This window comes from Pseudophryne corroboree, chromosome 6, assembly GCF_028390025.1.
Source record: "Pseudophryne corroboree isolate aPseCor3 chromosome 6, aPseCor3.hap2, whole genome shotgun sequence".
In the NCBI taxonomy this organism is placed as follows: Eukaryota; Metazoa; Chordata; class Amphibia; order Anura; family Myobatrachidae; genus Pseudophryne; species Pseudophryne corroboree.
In genome coordinates, this window is record NC_086449.1 from 797,743,393 (window position 1) to 797,766,620 (window position 23,228).

At 47.9% G+C, this 23,228-nt stretch overlaps 1 protein-coding gene across 2 annotated transcripts in view; it reads left to right on the top strand.

Annotated features, from left to right (window-relative positions):
* KIAA0930 (KIAA0930 ortholog) overlaps window positions 1–23,228 on the top strand; it is a 77,485-nt gene that overhangs the window by 878 nt on the left and 53,379 nt on the right. The window lies entirely within an intron of this gene.

Consider the following 23,228-nt stretch of genomic DNA (forward strand, 5'->3'; position numbering starts at 1 on the left):
AGTGACTGGCACTGTTGGGGCTCTGGCTGGGTGAGTGGCTGGCATCGTTGGGGCTCTGGCTGGGTGAGTGGCTGGCACTGTTGGGGCGCTGGGTGAGTGGCTGGCACTGTTGGGGCGCTGGCTGGGTGAGTGGCTGGCATCGTTGGTGCTCTGGCTGGGTGAGTGGCTGGCATCGTTGGTGCTCTGGCTGGGTGAGTGGCTGGCACTGTTGGGGCGCTGGGTGAGTGGCTGGCACTGTTGGGGCGCTGGCTGGGTGAGTGGCTGGCATCGTTGGGGCTCTGGCTGGGTGAGTGGTTGGCACTGTTGGGGCTCTGGCTGGGTGAGTGGCTGGCATCGTTGGGGCTCTGGCTGGGTGAGTGGCTGGCATCGTTGGGGCTCTGGCTGGGTGAGTGGCTGGCATCGTTGGGGCTCTGGCTGGGTGAGTGGCTGGCATCGTTGGGGCTCTGGGTGAGTGGCTGGCACTGTTAAGGCTCTGACTGGGTGAGTGACTGGCACTGTTGGGGCTCTGGCTGGGTGAGTGACTGGCACTGTTGGGGCTCTGTCTGGGTAAGTGACTGGCACTGTTGGGGCTCTGGCTGGCATCGTTGGGGCTCTGGGTGAGTGGCTGGCACCGTTGGGGCTCTGGCTGGGTGAGTGGCTGGCACCGTTGGGGCTCTGGCTGGGTGAGTGGCTGGCACCGTTGGGGCTCTGGCTGGGTGAGTGGCTGGCACCGTTGGGGCTCTGGATGAGTGCCTGGCACTGTTGGGGTACTGGCTGGGTGAGTGCCTGGCACTGAGAGCCGCTGGGTGAGTGCCTGGCACTGGGGGAGTTATAGCTGGGTGAGTGCCTGGCACTGTGCTGGGTGAGTGCCTGGCACTGTGCTGGGTGAGTGCCTGGCACTGTGCTGGGTGAGTGCCTGGCACTGTGCTGGGTGAGTGCCTGGCGCTGAGAGGCGCTGGCTGGGTGAGTGTCTGGCACTGGGGGAGTTATGGCTGGGTGAGTGGCTGGCATCGTTGGGGCTCTGGGTGAGTGGCTGGCACTGTTAGGGCTCTGGCTGGGTGAGTGGCTGGCACCGTTGGGGCTCTGGCTGGGTGAGTGCCTGGCACCGTTGGGGTACTGGCTGGGTGAGTGCCTGGCACTGAGAGCCGCTGGGTGAGTGTCTGGCACTGGGGGAGTTACAGCTGGGTGAGTGCCTGGCACTGTGCTGGGTGAGTGCCTGGCACTGTGCTGGGTGAGGTCCTGGCACTGTGCTGGGTGAGTGCCTGGCACTGTGCTGGGTGAGTGCCTGGCGCCGGCTGGGTGAGTGCCTGGCGCCGGCTGGGTGAGTTCCTGGCGCTGAGAGGCGCTGGCTGGGTGAGTGTCTGGCACTGGGGGAGTTATGGCTGAGTGAGTGCTTGGCACCGTTGGGGCTCTGGCTGGGTGAGTGCCTGGTGCTGGCTGGGTGAGTGCCTGGCACTGGTGGAGTTCTAGTTGGGTGAGTGCCTGGCACAGGGGGTCTCCTCCTGGGTGGTGGTTGGCGCTGGAGAACTCTCCTGAGTGGTGGCTGACAGGTGTGAGGGGAATGTAACAGGAAGCAGACAGACTAGTGTGAGTGGGGTGACCTGTGGTGCTGGCAGATCTGCTCTGTTGGCAGCACCATGTCTAGCAGGGAAGACTCACTATACTGTAGTTAGGTTTTACAGACTTAGTTATTTATTTCTTGAATTGGGTAGGGGGTGGTCTATTCTGACAGTTTATGCATATATTTGGCAGGGGGAGCAGACAGGGTTTGGTTGTGGGGGTGCACCTAGCTGGGGTGCTGTAATTGTATATTTGAATTGCGTTAAGTGAGCAATTAGCAGAATTATTTTCTTTTAAATTAAATAGACTTCAGATTTTTTGTACAAAGGGACAAGAATCCCAGAGAGTGCGAGGGATCAATCGGTCACTTTTTATGTGGATTGCCAGGGACCCACCCTATCCCCCCTGATTACTATTGGGATCAGATCGTTGTTTGCGGTCATCTGTAATATACACATCATAATAATAATAATAATAATAATGTATTATTATTATTATTGTATAATGGTTTCATATTCCTGATTATTGTGATCAATAGTCTGCTCCATCCCCCAGTCTTGTGTGTTTGGGGAGTGTTCTCAAACTGCAGGTTTATAAACCTGGAGTCCAGCCCCACCCAGACCCTTGTGTCCAGGAAAGGTACAGTAATCTGCATTATCCATGTCACACAGTGGTCACCACAACACTAAGGTTCCTGGCTGTGGCCATCTCCTAATAACGCTGGCCTGCATATATTATTACGCAGTGACAGAAGGGTGCTGTGGCTCAAGCTGATCAAACATCAGACATGCAGGAGGGTCTTTGTCTGTTGCACAGAGGGATATAAATCTGACATCATTTAATGCACAGATCAGTTACACGGTCACTGGGCAATACCTTCCTCATCCAACCTGCTCTCCGTTCTACATTTCCATTGCTCAGCACAGGCTGATGACTATATCACCAAGTAATGCAAGTTCCCGATTAACCTTGGTCTGCCAAGAGAACGAAGTCTATAGATTATTTACATTTACAATAACAACTGATCGGTGTGACGGGCAGTGAACTTTCAGAGTGCATTGCGACATCTAAAGTACGGGAATCACTTCCAGCTTTTTCTTCTTCTTCTTTTTTTTTTTTTTTTTTTCTTCTTCTTTTTTACTTCTTTTTTTTTTTTTCTTTTCTTTTTTACATGGTTCTAAATCTGTGTAATAAATGTAACAACATTGAACGGCACGACAGCTTTTGGACATAAATCAGCATAGCATCTGCATGAAATACTGGGATAGCTGCCATTGATACTGCATTCACTTTTAATTTCAACCATTAGTTCCACTTGACCTTCTCCAGCCCGTTAGACTAAATGCATCATTATATGCGATATTGAGATAAATTCAGATTCTTTTCAGGGTCCCGCTGCATAGGGTTTACCGTCTGCCTGGGTTCTGCGTGACGCCTATTGATTCGGGTATTGTTTCATCTGAGGCGATAGTGAAATGATTGTTCTGGAGAACTCATAAAACTGCTATTGATTCTCATTCTCCTGTTGGGAAGAAAAATGATTGATTGCGGAGTCGCCGGGGTTAAGTTCCGAGATTATGTACTGCTTTAGTTTTACATTTTCAGTATGATTTTTGCCCCCATTGTGGAAGCATCTGATTGTACAAGGAAAACCATGTATTATTTATTTTAGGTAATTTGTGCTGCTAAATTCCACCCAATGAAACCTTTCTGCTCCAACAACGTGTACAGATGGAGTATTCTTTATTACAGCAATTAAGCAGCTCCTCGCTGATCTAGTGCTGTTTGGATAGGCGATCGTTAACGATTTTCCGTTGACGTGTGTACGGTATTAGCTGTTGCTGTGTGCCGTTCAGCAAGTACATTAAAGTCTACTCCATCTGTTGCATTTTATTATTTGTTTTGCAGATATTTTTTTCATAAATAAAAGTTTTCCAATTGTCTTTGAGAAATATTTTTTAGAAAATATTTGCTAGGTATAGTCAAGGATATGACAGGTGATATTTAGTCCCTGGGCACGTTTTCATTGTAAGCCATTGATCTGCGCTCCCGCTCCTGTCTGCAGATCTACAGAGAAATGACAGTCTGTGCATACAGTGACATGTTTTGCTGAATATTTATGGAGCATCAGTAATAATAAAAAGTACTTGTCCATGAGGGTTATTCCCCCCCCCCCCCCCCCCATTGATGGGTGCAACAGTGTATCATAATCGCATGTATTCGGTCGGGCGAAGCCGCTTCACGTCCAGCACTGTCACTTATTTTTCCTCGCACCTCATAGAGGTATGCAAGATCAAGAGCATAGGTCATTGGTAACTGATGAGGCCCAGATTTATCAAGCCTTGGAGAGTGATAAATTGCACGGTTATAAAGTACCAGCCAATCAGCTCCTAGCTGTCATTTTTCAAACACAGCCTGTAACATGGCAGCTAGGAGCTGGTTGTCTGGTATTTTATCACCGTGCAATTTATCACTCTCCACGGCTTGATAAATCTGGGCCTCAATGCCCTCCCTAGATTTCATTAAAGGATAAAGTTTTCTGTCTAAATGGCGTTCCATAGGTTATAATATTAACTGGGCATTTCACATGGTCCGAAAGGTTCCTCACAGTCTCCGCGGCCTGTGATGCTCTCATACTCCTTCTATGTAACAGCCCGTCATGGCGGGTGAGGAGAGGGCATCACTGGGACGGCACAGGCACGGGGAGACCTGCTGAATTAGATGGAACGTCAGACCCCAGGAAAAAATGATTCTATGGTCGTATATAACTAATGTCAACTTTTTTCTCTTTGAGCCATTCAACATTACAAGCCAAAAAGTCACCATGACAATATAAATATATTTACAAAAGTAATAGTGTTTCTAGTAGGAGAGTGCCTGACCTGTGTAGTTCATATTGGTCGACAGTAATCCTAGGTCGACAGGTGAAAAGGTCGACATGCGTTTTTAATGTTTTTTGGGTGTTGTTTTCTCAGTACAGTGACAGGGAACCCCACTTAGTGCACCGTGTCCGCTCGCGTGGCTCGCTGCGCTCGGCACCGTTCCCAATTGTAGTCCACGCGGATCGTAAAGTATGAAATAGTAAAAAAAAAATGAAAGGAAAAAAAAAGTGGAAAACTCATGTTGACCTGTCGACCTAGAACATGTCGACCTAGAGACCCTGTCGACCTTGACACCATGTTGACCCAGTTATTGTCGACCAATAGTGGTCGACCTAAACATTGTTGACCTAGTTACTGTCGACCTAGAGACCGGATCCCATCCTGACCATGCTCCTATAGACATCCCTGATCTCCGCATTGTGGTGCTAGTGCCAGGGATGACAACAACGGACTTCTAGAATTCTAACCAGAATGAAGGTTTGTGGTATTAACCACTTATAAAGTGTCCATGTGGCCGGATGTGCAGTGAGCATTACCACGGGTATGGGTCATTAGGTCCACAGTCATTAAGTCGACATGTACTAGGTCGACATGAGGTTTTTCTTACCTTTTTTTTTTGTGTCGTTTTCTTTGTAAAGTGACGGGGTACCCCATTAATGCACCGTGTCCCCTCGCACTGCTGCGCTCTGCACTGGTTACCGTTCCCAATTGCAGTCCACGTGGATCTAAAGTATGAAAAAGTTCAAACAATGTTTAAAAATTTGAAAAACGCATGTCGACCTAAGTGCTGTCGACCTAATGACCGTATCCCATTACCACTAACCCTAACTATGCTGTAAGGCTGGGCCAGCCGCCTGTGGGGCAGATATATTAAGCTAGGAGACGGCATAAGGAAGTGATAAGTGCAAGGTGATAGACGCACCAGCCAATCGGCTCCTAACTGTTAATTTGCATATTTGAGCTGATTGGCTGGTGCGTTTATCACCTTGCACATATCACTGGTTTATCACTTCCTTATGCCGTCTCTAGGCTTAATACATCTGCCCTACTCCTTCAGTTTCCAGCACTGACCCCGCTCTTAGAAATCTATTATTTATTTTTATTTTTTACGTGGTGCAAACAAGGACTTGCTTAGTACCAGTTAATGTTATTTTCTGAAATAATTTGGCAGCACGGAGGGGGAAAAGTACACTTGTGTTTCTGCTATGGTTTGCGTATCTTGGTACTCCTGTAGATAATGTACAAGTTCCCCTTTTTATAGACCACTTTCCCAATTTTTTGTTTATCTGGTTCATGCATGTGACATCAGTAGCAGCTTAGAGGAACCAGAACAAAACAGTGATTTTTCCTTTCTTCCTTATCTGTGGCGTGCTGGGATTTATTGTGTGAGTGTATTCTTCCTCTTTTGAGTGTGTGGGTGACTTTGGTTGATCTGGAAACTATTGTTGAAGTTTCTCACTGCATGGTGCCGAGTGCTGCATGTAAATTCCATATCCAATCTGGTTTCTCCATTGTGTAATGCAGAGATTTTCAGCTTGTAGCGCACAGATCAGGATACTTAAATTGTCAGGGCACACCATATGTTCTGTTAAGGAGAGATTTTACACACTGTGCGTCTTTGCAGTGCCCTTAGTGCACGTGATGCCACTTTGTAGTGCCCTTCAGATCCTAGTTCCGCGCCACCCTCACCTTGTGTGCTCTCCCCAGTCAGGCTCACATTTCTGTGGCCAAATATATTAATATCACATATTTACCGAGCCTTGGAGAGAGATAAAGTATCAGCCAATCAGCTCCTAACTGTCATGTAACAGGCTGTGTTTGAAAAGTGACAGTTAGGAGCTGATTGGCCGTCCAAGGCTTAGTAAATAGACCCCTATATAAGATAAAAATAAAACCCACATAGAATTTACTAAATTCACTATCTTCCACCTGCTAAATTTTAATCTTAGACTCAGTAGCGGATCTTGCCACGGGCAAGCAGTACTTTTGCCCGGGGCGCCGCCATCCGGAGGGCGCCGCACCATGGCAAGATCCGCTGCTGCTGTGGTGCCCCCCGCTGCGAAGGGAAACTAGACGCTATGCATCTAATTTCCCTTCCTAGAGAGGACCTTCACTGTAATGATGTGCGGTGCGCGTTGACGTCATCGCGCACCGCAGAGGTCCTCTCCACGAAGGGAACTAGACGCTTAGCGTCTAGTTTACCTTCGTGGAGAGGACCTGTGCGGTGCGCGATGACATCATCGCGCACCGCACATCCTACAACAGTACAGGGGGCGTAACTGACCACGCCCCCTGAATGAAGCCACGCCCCCTAATGCCGCCCGGGGCGCCAGAAGCCCCAGAACCGGCCCTGCTTAGACTAAAAATAAGGATGACTTATTCTGTGATTGGAATTTGCCAGGTGGTAGATAGTGAATTCAACAGATTCAATCTGGGTTTTATTTTTATCTTATGTCATACGTGATATTAATGCATTTAGTTGCCTATAGGGGTCATACAGACCTGATCGCTTGCTAGCTGGTTTTTGCAGTCCTGCGTTTGTATAGTCGCCGCTAGGGAGGCCAATCCTGGGATCGGCGGGATCCTGGGATTTGAGGCCAAAAATAACGGGATTTGAATCCCGGGATTCACGGGATTAAGGTGCGCATGCGCATTACTGTTATTTGGCCCAACCCCGGCTGCCTTGCTTTGCGCAGCGTGACATCAGCAAGGTCACGCTGCGCAGCTCCAGCCGTGCCCGCCGCGTCTGCGCTTCAGCCTGCCTGCCAGTGAGTCCACCCACCATCAATACAAAGCTGGTGAACTGTGAATGGTGTGTGGTGAACGGCTCTGCTGCAGTGCGGTCACTGTGCTGCTGCTGCCTTTTTACTTACTGTAGTGAGTATGTTCTTTTTTAATTTCTTTTCTGAATTTGAAATGGGGCTGTAGATTAAAGTACAGTTCAATCCCAGGATCCCAGGAATCCCAGGATTGAAAAAACTGGCCGGGATTGGCCTCCCTAGTCTCCGCCCACGGGGGAGTGTATTTTAGCTGTGCAAGTGTGCGATCGCATGTGGAGCCGAGCGAAAAAAAATAAATTTTGTGCAGTTTCTGAGTTGCCCAGAACCTACTCAGCCGCTGCGATAACTTCAACCTGTCCGGGCCCGGAATTGACGTGAGACACCCGCCCTGCAAACACATGGACACGCCTGTGTTTTTCCAACCACTCCCTGAAAACAGTGAGATGCCACCCACAAACTCCCTCTTACTGTCAATCTCCTTGCGATTCGCTGTGCGAATGGATTCTTCGTAAAACCCATCGCACAGCAATGATCTGCCTTGTACCCGTGCGACGCACCTGCGCATTGCGGTGCATACTCATGCGCAGTTCTGACCTGATCGCAGCGCTGCAAAAAACACTAGCGAGTGATCAGGTCTGAATGACCCCCTATGTTTCTAAACCTTGCTGAAACAATTCATTCTGCTGCCGCTTTATTAATGTATTGTGGTCAGCCTTGTGCGCTATTGAGGAAGCAATATTTTTATGCTAGAAATACAATGTTATTGGTCTGTTCTGGTGGCTAAAGCTGCTTTTAAAACAAACTGCTGGCCGTATATTTTGGGGTTTTTAATGAGTGATGACATCATGACGCTATTGCGCTGACGCCAAGTAGCTAATTCGGGCACTGTACTCACCGCTGTTGGCACTGCTGCATTGTTGCGTTTTTTGACTGTCCATTTCCTTAACTAAATAAAGTACTACATTTTCCTATTGCTGGAACTAATGTGTGAGCCCCCTACGTTTTTCATATATACATATAGATATAAAAAGCTTTATCTTAAATATGTTAGAGTTCTCATTCATACATAGCTCATATACTGTAGGGCTGTTGTCTGTGTTTTCCCCTTTAGGGTTAATGTGGAGGCACAGTGCGGTGTGTAACCAGTCTGTACTGGGCCATATCGCACTTATCCGCTATGTTTGCTTTCCATTATCTCCACGGAGTACTTGCAGTATTAGCTGTGTGCACAGCTGGCTGGTACTGTGCAGAATTGTGTCCCAGAGCGGTATCACACATCACAGGTCATTGCAACAATCTACGCTGAGTAATAGGGCAAATATGTGGCCTGGGGATGGGGTAGTGTGGCCGAAATGCTTCATAGTTATTACTATTATCCTTTATATAGCAGGGCAGCGCTGTACAGCGAATGTTTGCTCCTTGGTGTCCCGGGCACACAGGGAACATGACATACTCACACGGGGTAACAGAACCTGTGATCATGTTGTTCAGATACAGCAATGACTTAAGGCATTATTATAAGTGTGTTGTGACTATTAGGTGATACCTCAGTCTGTGTAAATGGGGCGGCTCTCCCATTTTGCTCTAACGCCTTTAATCCGAATGCATACGTCTCGGTTGTCCCGACTCTCAGAGCTGTAAAGGGTGGCGTAGTTGGATAGGGTCGCGGTCTTGCTGTGGACAAGCTACATCAAAGCTACGAAAGATGAGTCCAATTTTCCGTTATCAGCAAAGTTCTATAATCAAAAACATACTTACCTCCTACCAACCAGTAATCAGAATCGGTGGGGGAAAAGGGAAGAGGGTGTTGAACAGCAACAGTGCTTAACTTCTTATGGAAATATATTATTGCAATGTTGGGGTGGGGACCTTAAGCTTCCCCTCTTCCCACCTACAAAGCTTAGGGCACCCACGTTTGATGGTTTGGATTCACCATGGACGTTACAGTGGGTATGGGTCATTAGGTCAACATGAGTTTGTTTTAGTTTATTTACTTTTTTTTTTTTTTTTGGTGCAGTTTTCTTCGTAAAGTGACGGGGAACCCCAGTAGTGCACCGCTTCACTCGCCATGCTTCGGGGGAAGGTGCCTCGCTCCGTTACCGGTGCGCTCGGCACAGGTTACTATTCCCAACCGTAGTGGATCGTAAAGTATGAAAATGTTCAAAAAATGGGGGGGGGGGGGGGGGGGGGGGGAAGGAAAAACTGATGTCGACCTAGTGACCGTGTCAACCTAATGCATGTCGACCAATAGTGGTCGACCTAATGACCTTATCCCGTTACAGTGATCACCAGACAGCGTCCTCCTATGCTGCAGGGATGGATGGAGGTCTCCCCTGTCCTGGTTTCCATTAATTCAGAGCACACACATTTACAGTATAATAGGGGGTCTCTTCTTTCCATGGGGACATTTACTAAGCAGTGATAAGAGCGGAGAAGTGAGCCAGTGGAGAAGTTGCCCATGCCAACCAATCAGCACTGAAGAAACATCTCTTATTTGCATACTATAAAATGATACAGAGCTGCTGATTGGTTGATGGGTCAACTTCTCCACTGGCTCACTTCTCCGCTCTTATCACTGCTTAGTAAATGTCCCCCTAAGTGTGCCCGATCTCCCCTACACTGGCCCAAGCACAGACGTGGGTACACCCTCATTTGTAAGCGAGGAGTCCCCACTTTCAAACGATGTGCCCTCTTAGTTATTATTGTTTGATGATGACCACAAACACTACACAAAAGCATTATAATTTCAAAGGGCAGATTTTTACTATGAAAACCTGTGTGTAGAATCCAGATTTTTGCTGTTAAGGACATTTGGATTACTATCAAAAAAAGTACCACCAATTATTTATTTGTGGTGTTTATATGGGTTGGGTGTGTGCTCGCCACATGTTCTATTCCCACAGAATGGGTGTCGTGGAAACCCACGAGTGAGAATAGTCCCTGCTAGTCAGCATTAAGAGGGGACGTGATGGGACCGGGGGTCACATAACTACATCCCACCACTTGTATATAATGATAATATTATTATTATTATAATTATTATTAAGTTTTGCTTTTTGTTCCCTTTTTTTTGTGTTAATGTGTTAGGTAGATCCTAGTCGCTGTGTGAGGTAGTAAAATAAGGGGCCTACACACGGTGCGATTCTGCCTATGTGGCCGATTTGCACTATGCGATTTTCCCTTGAATTCCCTGAAGCCCATAACCACCGATATTGACTATACACGGTGCGATTTTTAACTATACTATGTACTAGATTGTACGTTTTCTAGTCAAAATTGACCTGCCTGCACAATCTGTTTTTTATTGCGATACCAGCACAGCGGGAACGCGCATCGGAATCACAAGATGTATGCACACGGTAGTTCTTTCGCACTTGTGTATGCGGATTAAGCGTATTTTCCGTGAGAAAAAAAAACCAAGAAAACAAAACTATATACAATCTGTGTGTGTACTGTATAATAAAAAAACACTGATATTGATGTTGGGATGTGACCAGCGCAGAAAGTGACAGTATTGGCTCTGCACAATGGGTGAGAAAATTCTCAGTGGCGAAAGGGTTAAAAACACCCCAGTACTTACTGTCCACGCTCTTGTCTGCTTTTGCCTGTGGTGAGTGAATCTGGGCTAGGGCCGGGTCACTAGACTGCGAGTGCACCAGCAAGAGCTATAATAATCCTAGTCTCGTGTACTGGGGCTCATTTCTTCTATGGCTGCTGCATATATAATACTGGGCATTACTGCTGGACAGCGCGATTATTATACAGACAGCGCATCGTCTTATCAGCCATGAGCGAGAGTCTGGGTGATACAGAATATTTGAGGGGTAAATATGTCATTTTATTTAAGGATAAAAAAAAATAGTTGCACTGAATAGTGAAATATAAATCGTGGTTAGAAACAGCCACGAAGACCAAGTTTCCCCATTGCTGTATGTTACTGACAGATTAATGCAGAAAAAGGTGACAGGACCCGATTCGTGATACAGCCAGAGATCCTTTGCATAGAACCTGACAGGAATTTCAAGTGTATTTGTGGAAGGACGAGTTATTTGTTTTCCTTAAACACCACAGAATAAGTTTTCTAGCTGCCAGCCCCGTACACGGAGGAGAACTTGTGGCGCACGTGTTTCCTTACCTAAAAGGAGCTCTTGTATTGCACAAGTAGAAGCACAAGTGTTTCATGTCTTCTACTTCTCTCCGCAGCGGTATCCGGTCTCTAGGTTGACCACTATTTCCACCCTTCATTCACATCTAGAACTATACAATAGTGTGTACCTGTGGTCAAATATAATATCTGTAAAGGGTACTAAATATGGGTCTGGGACTCCAGGTCGACAACAAAAAGGTCGACACACCTTAGGTCAACACCAATTGGTCGACACACCTAAGGTCGACATGGACAAAGGGTCGACAGGAACAAGATCGACATGGACAAAAGGTCAACATGAGTTTTTTTGTGTGTGTTTTTTTGTGTCGTTTTCTTCGTAGAGTGACCGGGAACCCCAATTAGTGCACCGCGTCCCCTCGCATGGCTCGCTTCGCTCGCCATGCTTCGGGCATGGTGCCATCGCTTCGCTCGGCACAGATTACCGTCCACATGGATCGTTAAGTATGAAAAAGTTCCAAAAAAGAAAAATTGTGAAAAACTCATGTCAACCTTTTGTCCATGTCGCCCTAAGGTGTGTCGACCTTTTTGTTGTCGACCTGGAGTCCGGATACCACTAAATATATGTATATGTCGCATTACGGTTAGCATCCCGTTATGGCTCTGAAATAAGGTGGACTTGTCTACTGCACATAGGGACAGATTAAATTAAAGGACAGGCTTATTTGTTGTCGCTGACCAATTCAACTAACGGCCAGGGCCGTCTTTTCGTATGGGCTCTTGCCCAAGGGCCCCAGGAGTCTAAGGGCCCTAGGCTGATAGCTGAGGTTCCCCTCTTTCCAGGGGTACCAGATTTTTGAAAATCGCCACAGGGGAACCGGAGATATCTGACTTCGAAGCAGTGGTCCCCACCCAAGACTGTTAATTGCTCTTCCCAGCCAGATATCTCTGGTTCTGTCTGACTAATACTACATTCAGACCGCAAATGCTGGATCCTACCCGGTAAGACATACTTGTACTTACCGGGTGGGATCCGGCATTTGCGCTCCGCTGCTGGCTTTCCGACCTGGCAATATACCGGGTCGGTTGCCATAGCAGCGGAGGGAGCAACAGGGGCGGGGGTGGAGGCGGCGCCGGGAGATGAGCTCATCTCCTGCACCGTCTCTCCCTATGCTGTGAATGGGAACCGTGTCGCATCAACACGGCTCCCATTCACACCGCACCTGACCCGGTAATCAACCCGGGTAAAACCCTTCTCTTTTACCGGGTTGAATTACCGGGTCAGGCGACCCGCTAAATCGTGAAAGGACCTTTCACATCGCACACTGACCCGGTTCGACACGGCAATATGCCGTGTCGATACCGGGTTATTTGTGCGATGTGAAAAGGGGCATTAGAGTTTTTTTGAGGATATTCTCCAAAATATGGGACTTCCCCCCCTTTCAGTGGACATTGATAGCTTGTCTCTACTATGCCCAGAACCAGAGATAAAAGCCTTCAAGCAACTGGTCCCTGCTCCAGCTCCACACATCTGGTATGCAGTATACTTTTGCCGGTGGATTGCTCTGGCTCCTGATCTCTGATCCCCAAGTTCCCAGAATTTCTTGAAAGGTGGGACTCTCTAGTTTATCGCATTCAAAGCTAAGAAATCTATTTCCAGGAACTGGAGATATCTGCAGTCAAGCAAGCTGCCCTCCCACCGAAAATGATGAATATTAAGTCCACTCCACTATCCACCCCTCCCCTGCGTATTTCACACCCCTTACCACCCTGGAAGTTATGTAAAAGGGCCCCTTTATTCATCTCAATGCCTCTTCTACAGTTTAGTGTTCTCCCTCCCACCCCATCTTAAGGTGCATACACACGGAGCGATATAACTGAGCGATTTTGACTATATAGTCAAAATCGCTCAGAAAGTTAGTGCATATCTCTCCATGTGTAAACAGCCAGCGATAGCGATGTGCGTCCCCGACAGATCGCTATCGCTGCTAAAAAATAGACTGTGCAGGCAAGTCAATTTTGGCTATGTCGCAGGGAAAGAAAAAGCATCTCCTTGCTTGAATGAGCCAAAATCGCTCATAGCCAAAATCGCTGGTAAAGTTAGTCAAAATCTCCTGCTGCCAGTTCAAGGGAAATCGCTCAATTCAAAATCTCTCATAGTCAAAATCTCTCCGTGTGTATGGACCTTTACACCATCTGTGCACTAAAGGAGTAATTAGCAGAAATTACTGCTCCAGGTCCTACATACTGAGTGGCAGATAGAACACCCGCTACCGCCCACGGGGCATCAATGCTGCGGCTGATAGCCCCTACCGCTGGAGGATGGGTAGGGGGCCCAGTGCATTACTGTGCCCAGGGGCCTACACTACTGTTAAGACGGCCCTGCTAACGGCCAATACACCGCGTTAATTACTACAAGGTGTACTGTTCCTCGCAGCCCGGGATCTGTGAGGAAAAGTCAGCATAAAAATGAACCTCTGGTAATTAATGTGCAGAGAAACCCTGTGAGTTATTTAGGAAGCAGTGATGGTATTGAGCTTGCAAGGTAGAGTGTTAGGGATCTATTCATGAAGCTGTGAAAAGAGTGGAGAAACCAGACCAGTGGAGACGTTGTCCATGGCAACCAATCAGCAACTCCCTTACGTTTTATTGAATGTACTTGATAAAGGTTTCCTTCAAAGCTGATTGGTTGCCACTCCACTGGTCCTTTTCTCCACTCTTCACTGCTTCATGAATAGACCCCTTATTATGGACACTATGCGGAGCCGGTGTGATTTGCAGAGTGGTACGATTGAAGCAAAGTGGTGAGAGAGGAAGATCAGTGTCGCCGTTACAGTTAGAGGGGTTGATGTAGCGGCAAGGTTAGTTAGGAGGAGGAGGTTGCTGTAGTCTAAACAGGAGACGAGGAGGAGATCATCTTTGGAAAGAAAAGGTCGTTTCTGAAAATATTTTCTAAATGAAGGTGACATAACTATAGGAGAGAGCGTTTGATAGGGTAAGATGGGCAGAATGTCCCAGAGGTAGTGATAAGGAGGTTTTGATGCAGAGTTTGCACGCAAGCCGGTCACCATTGCACCGACACTGCACGCATACAGCTATTTGTTGCACACATCTGTCACACACCTGCTTGTGGAAATGGCCGTAGTCCTCATCAGCACACACTTGCACCAGCCCTACGCCTGTCTGACGAGATGGGTTTTCCTTACGCACAACTCGCAGGTCTGCCTACTTGTGGACACCACGCCCTCAGACCGTAACTATCACCCAGTTACGGCCATTCAGCCACAAGCGGAGATGTTTCCGAGATGCACATGAGTCTGAATCGCCCGTAGATTTGTGCACTCAGCTGCGGATCACAAGATGTGTCTGCAATACAGGCTGCATGATGGAGCAGATGATGGGAAGTACCATAAACAGGAAGGAACTGTGTTATGAACCCACTGGACTAAAGAAGTGGGCAGAAGAGGAGGGTGATTAGGTCGGGTACGGGGAAGTGTCCCTGAGACGCTGTAAGCAGGTGATTCATCACTTTTGCGAGTGCGGTCTCCGTGGAATGTTGGGGCAAAAGCCTGATTGCAAAGTGTGGAAAAGTGAGTGTGAAAGGGAGATGTATCAAACCTTGGGGGGGAGAAAGAGATGTTGCCCATAGCAACTAATCAACTTCTAGCTTTCTATACCTAGCACAGTCTATAGAATGACAGTTAGAAGCTGTTTTTTATATGTGCCTCGTCTCCACTTTATCTCTCTCAATGGTTCGATACATCTTCCCCTGAGTGACATAGATGGTGGTTTGATACATCTCCCCCTGAGTAGATAGATGGTGGAATCAACTGCTTGTAAGATCAGTCTGATTCAGGTATGTGGCTGGAGCAGATACAGGCTAATAGTGGTGCTCCAGCCAATCAGCTCCTGTCATTTCTCAAACAAGTGACAGTTAGGAGCTGATTGACTGGAGCAACATTTATCACATGCAACGAGTTTTAAAGCTAAAACTAGTTAACAAATGGGTCCCGTAGTTTGGGTCTCTCTGGTGAAAAGGATTAACCTCCCGCTGACATGATATTAGGAACACAGTGGGTGTGGCAAAACGCCCCATTGCATCATGGGGAATTGCACACCTCATCTGTGTATCTAGTCTGTGCCATTAATAGGTGTATCTGTGCAGCACACCATCCCACCCTCTCTCCACTGCTGCTGTGCCCCTGCCCTCTCTATGTACAGACCCCATGGTGGACGGTCCTTCAGAGCGTTGAATAATGTATCCGTTCCAGCGACGCAACTTCTGTCTCACAGCGCGACATTGGCCTGACATGTCGGCCTTATTTTATAAAAGGGAAAGTGTGAAAGATTTCACTTCTGCTTATCTTAATACTACAATAATAATAATAATAATAATATTATTGTCCTTTCTATTATTCCGCAATACACAATGTCCTCCTAGCTGGGAGAGGATGTTTGGCTGCAGGAACAACAGCTGAGGATGCACCCTGGCAGTTGGCCAGCTCAGTGGAAATCTGCACCTTTTAAATGGTGATTGTTCCATTCATACAGTAATTAATTATTCTTCCTCCAAAACAAAAACATCAAAAAATAGTAACGGCTTACAGAGAATAATGGGGATCAGGCTGAGGCATATTAACAGCCTGAGGGCTTATGTGCAGGGCATCCCCCTTCCCCCACACCTACACACATGCACCTTCTGTTGGCGGCCATCTTTTGTGTGAAAATTTCCAAAATATATCGGCTGAAATGAGATGCCAGCAGCAGGGATGGTGGAGGTGGGGAGGGGGGTTACACAAAGGTGGCACCATTTTGAGGGGAGACCCAACAACATGCAAGCTGCATCTATTTTGGGTGCACCTTGCACGTTGTGGGGTCTCCCCTCCGGGTGTAGTATGGCTGACCGGCGGTCTCCTGACCGCCGGTCAGCTTACAGACGCCGGGATCCCGGCGGGGAGGGGCGAGTGCAGCAAGCCCCTTGCGGGCTCGGTGGCGACCTGCGGTCGCCACGGGTTCTATTCCCACTCTATGGGTGTCGTGGACACCCACGAGTGGAAATAGTCCCTGTTGGTCGGCATGCCGACCATCGGGATTCTGAGCCGGCGGGATGGTGGAGGAGGTCATGTGACTGTCGGTCAGCAGACCGCCGGTCACATGAATACCACCCCTCCCCTCCAAATGGCTGCCTCCAGCCTGCACAGGAGACCAGTCCTGTCCTATATTATATACTATATTGACTGGATTATGGCTTGTGTGGCACTTACCTATATCAAGGGTTTTAACAAAGGGGGTCACTCCGAGTTGATCGCTCGCTATCTGTTTTTAGCAGCCGTGCAAAAGCATAGTCACCGCTCACAGGGGAGTGTATTTTCGCTTTGCAAGTCTGTGAATGCCTGTGCAGCCGAGCTCTGCAAAAACAGTTTGTGCAGTGTCTGAGTAGGTCTGAACTTAATCAGCCGCTGCGATCAATTCAGCCTGTCCGGGGCCGGAATTGACGTCATACACCTGCCCTGCAAACACTAGGACACGCCTGCGTTTTTCCAAGCACTCCCAGAAAACGGAGAGTTGACACCCACAAACGCCTTCTTCCTGACAATCTCCTTGCGATCTGCTCTGCGAATGGATTCTTCGTTAAATCCATCGCTCAGTAACGATACGCTTTGTACATTGCGGTGCATGCGCAGTAGTGACCTGATCGCTGCGCTGTGAAAAACGTCAGCATGCGATCAGGTTGGAATAGCCCCCAAAGTCCAGGAGGGAAACCTTCTTCAAATGAAGAGAAGCAATAGGACACAAGGACATGTGCTGAGACTGGAGGGGGGGAGGTTCAGGGGAAATTTGAGGAAAAATTACTTCACAGAAAGGGTAGTGGACAAGTGGAATAGCCTCCCAGCAAAGGTGGTAGAGGCTAAGTCAGTAGAGCAATTTAAACATGCATGGGATAGACATAAGGATAATCTTACAAAGAAATAAGGATCAAATAAGGTTTGAGATAAAAAAAAATATGGTAAAAAAAAGCAGCAGACTAGATGGACCAAGTGGTTCTTATCTGTTGTCACATTCTATATTTCTATGTTTACCTTTCCTGCAGGATTAGACAGCCCTCTGTCTGGGATAGGTGTAGCTTGTTCTTCAGATGCCTACACATGTATTCTTCAGTCTTATGGGGGGAGGTGTATTGAACTTTCAAGAGAGATGAAGTGGAGAAGTTGCCCATAGCAACCAGAGTCTAGAATTTATGTAGCACAGGTTGCTATGGGCAACCTCCACACTCTCTCTCTCTCTCTCTCTCTCTCTCTCTCTCTCTCTCTCTCTCTCTCTCTCTCTCTCTCTCTCTCTCTCTCTCTCTCTCTCTCTCTCTCTCTCTCTCTCTCTCTTACATCTCTCCCTTGGTTACTTAATATATAAATATCTTTAGGGCACTTTCCCTTTAAGTGTGATATAGCCAGCCTGCCGCCTTGTGTTATTTCCCTCGGCTTGGGTGATTCCTCTAGTAATAAATAGTGTTCGGGCTTCTGCTGCTGTAGTTTCTGATATAATGAATTTTTGTGCCTGAGCGGCCTGTGACACGTCGGTAGGATATTACGCTGTGCACCTGCCGACTGCTAATTCATACATGAAAGTAAGAGCGTACAATACAGCGAACAGCCAGATCGTTTGATATGTTACTTATTATGGGCGTGAGTCATAAAGCGAAATCAAATAACTGTAATGAAACATCTGCTGCAAAATAGAAATGAGAATAGTCCTGGATAAGGCCTATTGTTCTTCAGAGATAAGGGAACAGACAGCGATACGGGGACCTACATACTCCTATTTTCCTTCCTTTTACGCGTTACATCATTGAACACGGTCAAGAGTCATTAATTGTACTTCCAAGCTGCCCCAATTTTGGCGGGACTTATCTTGTCCCAAATCTAGATGTGGTGTGATGGTGCGTCTGTTTCTTGTAGTCCATTAGGAATGAACAGGTCTGGCAAGTGAAAATTAATTCAGCGTTAATAAGGAAATAATCCTATAAACTAGATTATCATGCATTGTATTTTATTTGTTTTCGTATTATTTGGTCTTGACCCTGTTTTTAGGGTACATAGTGGTCTATGCACTAAGCCTTACAGAACGATAAAGTGGAGAGAGATAAAGTACGAACCATTCAGCGCCTGACATGTCACAGGCTGTGTTTGAAAAATTACAGGAGCTGGTTGCTTGGTACTTTATCTCTCTCCAAGGTTTGATACATCTCTCCCTATAACTTGAGTTATTGTGCGTATCTGGTGTGCGCTAGCCTTTTCACTCTCCTGATATCTATGGGGGTAATTCAGACCTGATCGCTCAGCGGGCGGTCAGGCCTGAAACTGCGCATGCAGCAGCGGGGATCGCCGCTCAGCGATGGGTTTGTGCGAAGGATCCGATCGCACAGGCGTTCGCAAGGAGATTGGCAGGTAGAGGGCGTTTGTGGGTGGCAACTGACCGTTTTCAAGGAGTGTCTGGAAAAATGCAGACGTGTCCAAGCGTTGGAAGGGAGGGTTCCTGACGTCAAATCCAGTCCCGGACAGGCTGATGTGATCACAGCGGCTGAGTCCTGGGCTGTGCAGACTGCACAAAATCAGTTTGTGCAGCTCTGCTACGCATGCGTTCTCACACTTTCACAGCAAAAATCCACCCCCCTGCTGTAGGCGGCGACAATACGATCGCAGGGCTGCAAAAATCGCTGCCCAGTGATTAAGGTCTGAATTAGGCCCTATATTAGGATCCCTACAGTGAACTCCAGACCCTAGTAACACAAGTGCTTGTGTATGAGGTGCGTGTGGTTGGTTGGCAACTCCTTGCAGATCTATCTATCAGGAGCTTCAGCACAAATCAAGGTGTTACTATCGCACTTTCTGCTGCGGGGTACACTGGGCTCCTCAAGAATTAACATCGGGGTGTAGAGTAGGATCTTGATCCGCGGCTCAAAGCTTTAGACTGTTCCCAAGATGCACAGCGCCGCCTCCTCTATAACCCCGCCTCCCTGCACAGGAGCTCAGTTTGTAGTTGGTGCCTGCAGTAGCAGGTCACGTAACTGGGGGCTGCCTCAGGCAGCCTATTCTTAGCTTTAAATTTGACAGAAAAGAAGAAGAATCTACAAGGGCTGCAGCAGGCTATGTCTAATAGACAGCTCTGCTGCAGCTCCATCACCCCCAGCGGCGCTGTATAGTCACACGACATGGTTGCCGGGTCACTGCAGTGGAGGCGCCGGCTTCTTCCCTCTTCACGTGAGTCTCGCACATGCCGCCGTCTCCCGGATCGCGGGGACACTGTCAAGGGGGAGGTAAAGGGCTTCCATGCCGCACTTTGCATTTCGATCCAGCGCGGCCGTAGGAGGTGGGCCGCACGCTGGCGTGGACACTAATTACTATGCTGATGATCCACTAGCCACCAGGGATATACTTTATGGTCACAGGTCAGGGGGGACGTTGTACCATCCCCCCCCCCCCGTTTTCTTTACTGCCCGCACGCCCAGTGGGGATGCCAGCAGGGGGAGCCGGGCAGACCTGAGGCCCCTCCCCCCAGCCCCAGGGTGCCATTTATGCAATGTTCCCGCCCTGGAGCTGCTTCCGTCTCCCTCACTCCCGGTCAGCAGCCATTACAGATAGAGCCTTGCTGTTCCTTGGATTGCTGGGGCAAATCCTCCTCTGTGGAACCGCCTGACTGCCAGTGCTGTGCTTCCTACAGGACACCTGAGTATTCTACCCGTCACTGCGACTGTGTTAGTTAAAAAAGAGTGCATACTGTCAGGGTTGTGTGGTACAAACACCCTGTGATATACATCCAGTGCTTACTGTGTTTGTTATATTTATAGTTATCACATATAGCCATACTGAGTATTACTTTGTATTGCTAGTCCAGTGCAGTTTATGGTACATAATTTCTGCATGGTACACTTGACACTGTGTATGCATGTAGCTGCTGCGTGGTTGCCTTACTGCAGGGTATTTCACTCAGCGTGCTATTCCTATATTACTATACCTGTGGGGGCCAAGTGTTTCAGGTTTTCTCTGATGATAATATAGGATTGTTTCACAAGATATACTACTGGGGTGAATTATAGTCACCATATGTTCTATTCCTATTGAACTCTCGGTCTGTGCCATCTTAGGCTGTTTCTCTGAGAGACATAGTTATGTCTGCTACACGTGGCAACGACGTTGGGGCCTCTCCCACACTGCGTGGTAGTGAGGCCACTAACGGAATGGATGATAATTTAGCAGCTGAGAGTTCAGGTTAGGGGGTTCCTTGCCCCCCAGTTGGTCGGTAGCACTTGGGGCATCACAAGAACCACCTTGGGCTACATTTTCTACATTCTTAAACACGCTTGTGACTAAATTGACGCCCCCTGTGGGACCACCTGTGCCAATACCACAGTTTATGGTCCCCGCTGTGAACCCGCCATGGGCGGATCAGCTTTCCACTCAGTTACAGCATTTGAACCGATCCATGTGTAAATCTAAGAGTCACTCTCGCCCGCATAAGACTCAGTTGTCTTCTAAAAGGGCCATTACCTCCTCCCAATCCACGGCCTTAACTGACACGTCTTCCGAGGAGGACGGTGCATATACTGACCCCTCAGACACTGACGCTGATGTTTCAGATGGGGAGGGGAAATCATCCGTGGATGTCTCTGATTTGATTGAGGCGATACGGCTCATTCTTCAAGTGGCTGATGATTCTGACATAAACAAAGAACAGGATTCCCCCAGCGCAAAAACACAGAGTAACGCAATGAAATTAAAATATAAATATATTCTTTATTTGAATGGTATATGTAGTATATCGGTTTGATTTACCTCAAAACATATCATATGGTATAAATCCCCTAAAAAATACTAGTGAGAGACTGCCTATTACTGGTAAACATTGACCAAAGACAAACCAACATATAACATATATTATGAATCAGAGCAACCAGACTTTCGTTTCATAGTCCTAATTTAAAGTCTCCAGCATATATAGTCTCTGTATATGAATAGGGGAGGATATGCGCTTCTGCGGCTTACTCCCTCAACCTATGGAAGAAAGAGTTATTGTTGTTCTATATCAGGTAGTCGTTATAGACACTGGTAATTGATTCCACTCTGATGACGTGATCGATTACGTCTGCCCGGTCACTGATGGTATTATGTGACAGTCTTATGGCTATGAAATACCTAGTAGTGGTTATCCCAGGGCTCTACCTCGTGAGAGGTTCCGGATCAGGTGGTCTCCCGTGGAGAGGTGAAATCCGAAGTCCGCCGGCGGATTCCCGTGCAGGCTGCTCTTAGCGCTAAAGCAGCATTGCTCGGGATCGAAGTCCTCTGCGCTCAACGCGTTTCGTCTGTGATGAGGCTTCGTCAGGATTGATGATTCTGAGCCTGGGACTGTCTCCAAGAAACCTGATAGGTTTAAGCATAAGAAGGTGGTTAAGCAGGTTTTACCCTACTCTAAACACCTGGTTGACATATGTAAGGAATCCTGGGAAAATCCGGGGACAAAGTTTACACCGAATAAGAGACTGTTGGCTTGCTATCCTCTCTCTGCGGAGGTATGTAAAAATTGGGAAACTCCTCCGCCTGTAGATTCTTATGTGGCGCGCATGGTTGTTTCCTCTGCTCTGCCAGTAACTACCATCACCTATCTGAAGGAACCGACGGATCGTCGTGTGGAGGGCTGTTTAAAAGCGGTTTACACCCTTTCCGGGGCTGTGCAAAGGCCAACTATTGCAGCGACTTGGGCTGCTGAAGCTGTTGAGGCGTGAGCTCAGGAACTCGAGGCGGAACTGTCTTCTGATGCATCTGAGCATGCTCGACAATGTCTCTCATATTATGCCACGGCTTCTCTGTACCTTAAGGAGTCTGCCTCTAATACCGGGGTGCTCGCGGCCAAGGCTGCTATTGCGTCCGTTTTAGCCAGACGTATCCTTTGGTTGAGATCCTGGTCAGTGGATTTGGATTCCAAGAAAACCCTGGAGGTGCTTTTTTTTTCAAGGGAAACATTCTCTTTGGAGAAGACCTCAATAAGATTGTGGCTGACCTGGCTACTGCTAAACAGCCTGCCTACCTAGTACGGCTCCTTCCGCACAGAAGGCTAAAAGTACTTTCCCTCGGCCCTTTCGTACTCCAGGTAAAGCAAAAAGTCAGGCGTACCCTAAGCAAGCCCGTGCTTCCAGGCCTGCCAAGCCTGTCATCAAGCTTCAAAAACTGATAAGCCGGCTGCATGACGGGGCGGGCCTCCCTCTGGGGGATCCCAGGGTGGGGGGCCGACTTCTAGGTTTTACCCAGGAATGGTTGAAGACCACTTCGGATACCTGGGTGAGGGAAGTCGTTGCTCGAGGTTACACCATACCCTTCAAGAATCGTCCCATTCATTGATTTTGCCTAACAGATGTGCCTCTGGATCCGGCAAAAGCAAACACTCTGCACTCGGTGGTACATTCCCTCCTGTTCTTAGGAGTGGTGGTACAGGTGCCTCTGACTCAGAGGGGCAAAGGGTTCTATTCACCGCTGTTTCTAGTCCCGAAACCGAACGGGTCCTCGCGGTCCATTCTCAATCTGAAGTCCTTGAACAAGCATGTGTGAATTTCCAAGTTCCGTATGGAAATGCTGCGCTCTGTTGTTCTGGCCATGGAGCCTGGGGACTATATGGTTTTCCTGGACATACAGGATGCCTACCTACATATTCCTATTGCGGTATCCCATCAGCAGTACCTGCGGTTTGCAGTGGGCAACCTTCATTACCAATTTCGGGCATTACCCTTTGGTTTGACAACGGCTCCGCGAGTTTTCACCAAAGTTATGGCGGTCATGATGGCTACGCTACGCCGTCAAGGGGTCAGGATCAACTGGAAGAAATCCTCCCTGGTTCCAGCTCGGAGCATGGTACACCTGGGAGCGTTATTGGACAACC